This window comes from Eurosta solidaginis, chromosome 1 (assembly GCF_040869045.1).
Source record: "Eurosta solidaginis isolate ZX-2024a chromosome 1, ASM4086904v1, whole genome shotgun sequence".
In the NCBI taxonomy this organism is placed as follows: Eukaryota; Metazoa; Arthropoda; class Insecta; order Diptera; family Tephritidae; genus Eurosta; species Eurosta solidaginis.
In genome coordinates this window covers 156,680,199-156,684,372 of record NC_090319.1, presented here as the reverse complement: position 1 = coordinate 156,684,372, position 4,174 = coordinate 156,680,199, and the positions used below count along the sequence as shown (strand labels likewise).

At 38.2% G+C, this 4,174-nt stretch overlaps 2 pseudogenes; both read left to right on the top strand.

Moving 5' to 3' along the window:
* Positions 1-204: 204 nt before the first annotated feature.
* Positions 205-1,398, top strand: LOC137238258 (dolichyl-diphosphooligosaccharide--protein glycosyltransferase subunit 2-like; annotated as a pseudogene).
* A 225-nt stretch (positions 1,399-1,623) lies between these two features.
* LOC137238248 (protein CNPPD1-like) lies at positions 1,624-2,615 on the top strand (annotated as a pseudogene).
* The last annotated feature ends 1,559 nt before the right edge of the window (positions 2,616-4,174 follow it).

The following is a 4,174-nucleotide window of genomic DNA, read 5'->3' as shown; positions in this document are numbered from 1 at the left end:
TTTGTGGTGAACTTTGTTTTCACAACAAGTGGCCTGCCACCAAACGGAACGGTTCCAAACCCGGCTGAAAAGGTATTACAGAGTTGCACTTCCACCATTCAACATTATTTTTGAGGTGTATTGTCGATAATGTTGAGATTCGTGGAATTAAGTATTTTAAATCTCGACCAAATGAATGATTGGTCGAGATATGTAATACGCGACATGTGTGGTTTGTTGTGCTCGATATGTCGTGCGGCATGTAATGCGTGACGTGTAGTGCGGCGTGTAGCGCATGACGTGTAGTGCGGCATGTAGTGCATGACGTGTAGTGCGGCATGTAGTACGTGACGTGTAGTGTGCGAGATGATTGCGCATGAGGCGTAATGTCGGTGTTGCCGTGCATTGACTGTCAAAAGAAAAGTGAAAAAAAATCATTGATTTAAAACACGCGGTGGTGAGTATGGAGGCTAGAAGTTGTGGTCTTTTTTCATTAATTAATTTTTCTTTCTCTTTTATTTGCAGGTATATCTGGCAGAAATAAATGCAGATAACACGTATACACAGACTTTGCAATTCAAGGTGCTTGGCAGAGCAAAAGTACATTCCTTAGAAATAGGTGTAGCGGATTCGGACGCAAGTTTGGCTGTTAAAAAGCAGAGTATTCTGTATCCACAAACTTTTACCGAAACATTGAAGGCAGACACCACACAAAATTGTTACTGAAATCAGTACTAATTGACGAAAGTACAACAAAGGTTGTTACAGTCCATCAAGCATTCGTACGCCTATCAAAAACTGACACAAAAGAAGAAATAATATTTGTTGCTGAACAAGATAGCAATAAAGCTTACAAGTTTGATATGGATGTAGGTGCACATGGTGCCGAATTTGGCTATAAATCTGGGAAATATGAACTTTATTTAATTGCCGGCGATGCATCGATTTCGAATTCATTCCAATGGCACGTAGCCAATATTCAACTCAAATTCGCACACGAATCAGCAGTTTCTCCTAAAAAGCTGGTAATCAGAAGCCCACTTTCAGAAATAGAGCACATGTTCCGTCCACCAGAAAAACGTCCACCACGTTTTGTGTCTGATGTTTTTACTGGTTTGTGTTTGACACCTCTTGTTCTATTATTTATATTCTGGGGGAAGTTGGGCATCAACGTTTTTAACTTCAACTCTGAGCACAATTGGATTTCATACAGGATTTGGTGGCATATTGGCGCTTTTTACTATATTTTGGTTAAAGCTAAACATGTTCTAAACATTACGATTACTAATTCCTATTGCAGTATTTACATTTTTATGTGGAAATCGGCTTTTACGGCGTATATACGCGCAACGTATAGCAAAGTCACCATCATCATCGTCCACCAGCGCAGTAAGCTCATAAATGCCCTTCGAAAGGGACGGTTGTTTAAGATTTATTATAGTAAATGTCGGTTTTATTTAGATAAGCAAAACCAACACTAGTAAAGAAATAAATAAGTTCTCTTCATTTGCAGGTATACGTTATAATATGTCCCTTTATGGGTAAATTTTTATCACCACGTACTTTTAACAAATTGATGCAAAATCTACCATTTTAAACGTTATGCCTTGTTAAGTTTATATGTTTGAGGGCAAATCAGTGAAAATGACGTACGGGAGTAGCGCTAGGAAACGACACATGAAAGGTGGCTCATGTGCAGCCACACCCAAAGCGGTCGGGTAATGCCTCGTGGCGACTTTATGGATCGTATACGTTAGTCGCTTTACTTTGGTAGTGACACACTCGTAAAAAAAATGGAAGTATCACTACCGCTAGCTGAATATGTATCGAAATTATTTTTCGGCACCGCACAAGCGGGCATTCGCTGAGCCGCTTGAACACAGTTGCCGCTGTGGCGTACATGCTTCTTCGTGCTCACTAATTATGGCATTGATATATTTAGATCGCCTTAATATGTCCGATCCAAATTATGTACGACGCATAACAACGCGATAACTCTTTATTGTGTCTATGATGGTATCAACCAAATTCTATGCCCGACTGAACAAATTAGAACTTAAATTTCTTTGCGCTATTGAATGGAACATTTACATATCGAACGTAGACCCCTTTTTTTTTTTGAAAAATTTAGCAGCATTGAAAAACAATTAGCGCGCCGCGAAGGTTTATGCCGTGGTTGCCTCACCTATATTAATAATGCAAATGTTACCCTCCCTTACATTGGCTAAATTCATTTTGAGTAATATCGCTGTAATGTTAGTTATGCGGCAGGTGTGATTACCATAGCTGGTGCCCTTTTCTTGGCCAACCAAATACCTGGCACTGTATTACGTCGTAAAGCTATTGCAACAGTTATACGAGGCGAGACTGTTACTACTGTGTTGCAAGCAACAACACCTGTTGTAGCTTATGATGCTACACCATTGAACACGCAACCACGTTTAAGGCGCACAAATAAGACCGACCTTGCACCGATAACAACTGTGACTGTAACCGAAGGAAGTGCTCTAAATGATACATGTACAGCATTGAATATCGAAGCAGAACTTTTGAAGTTAGGGTGTCAATATAGAGAAGAGGCATTGCTTTTTGATTTGATTGCAAATTTAGAGTGCTACACGCTTAAATTTGCCTGATTTTTATGTAGAAAAGTTTGTTAATTGACTTAAACCATTGCAGGAACTAGAGCCGGCCATGCCGAAAGAAAATTTACCAGCAGCACAAGAAAATTAATAATATGAATGTGAATTTAGCAGTGCTTGGGAAAACTGGAGCCTGGTAAATTTAACGACATTCATGCTTTGGCAATTGTTAGGCGATACTTCACAACAATCTTTTGTGCGTTTGCCATCGATGTGGCCTAAATTTATCGAGCACATGCGAATATGTGTACCCTATACAACTGCAACGCACAATGACTACATGGGAGATATACTTAAAAATATCTTAGTTGCGTTTGCTTTTTAATTGTATACTGCATATTTATGCGCACGTACCCGATAAAATGTCGTTGTATGCTTTACGTGACAAAGGTGGACACCAAATCGTTGGAAGTTTCGCCTCGTGTTACAATTATATTAACTTACGTGGCGGTAAAATCAGAGTAAATGGATTGTCTTTACCAAGAATGGCATAAAGATATTGTATGATCGTTGTTTTATGCATAAAGCAACGATTATTTTGGGTTAAATTAAGAAATTTCAAACATTGAAAAAACTCCCTGGTCGAATACGAGTACTCACAGAATAAAAAGTAGTTTTTATTGGTGAAGCCAAACTTTTCTTATTAAAACAATAAAATTGATACTGCAGTCTATACGGCATAGTCTGTTACGGCAATTGTGTATCCCCGGAGTTCAGAAAGGTACTGACTTGAGTTCTTCACACAGTCCTATTGTAAGCCATTCAGCTAAAGCACGCTTTCTATAAGTGTGTCGAACCTAAGAAGCGTCACGAAATTGAATTGATGGGATCAATGTGAGCAAAGCTGCCAGCAGCCACCCGTTGACCATCAGGTAAGGCTTTTGAAGACAATTAAGATATTTGTGATGTTTTACAATTAAATTTTGTTAAAGGTACTTTGTCAATTTCCATGTCCATGCCGGCTAAAAGGAGTGTGGTCAATTTTCCAAAAAACGACCAAAGACAATTACAGCTAAGGAAGGGAAGTACTACACCTTTGAGTTGGGTGGACTTTTGAAATGCGGTGCCCATTTCTGTATTAGATCGGTGAGTGTTTTATTAATGTATGTATATGTAACAGAAAATTGAAAACCCTCAAACCATGAAAAAAAGGATGTTGACTTTGGATATTAGTTTCTCCTGTAAATAAAGGAAACCGCATGCGATTTATGCACCATTAATTGGATATTTTTTTTGAAGTGGAAGATACAAAGCCACTTGCTTCATTACGCGAACCTCTCTCAGCAACCCCAAAAAATTATTACACTTTTACAAAAAATAGTTAAAATGGATAGCAGCCGTTTCCTTCTTAACCACTAGGGCAATCAAAATAAAATGTGTGTACAACTACTCATAGATGTTGTACTTAATCAAATAAAGCCATATTATCTTTTACTGCAAATGCAGCGGAACTTAGATGTTTATGATTTATGGTGTTTTTCTATTTTTCGTAAATTATTGCAAGTAATTAATTTTTGATTGTCATTTGTTACATTGACAATAAAATCCGACCA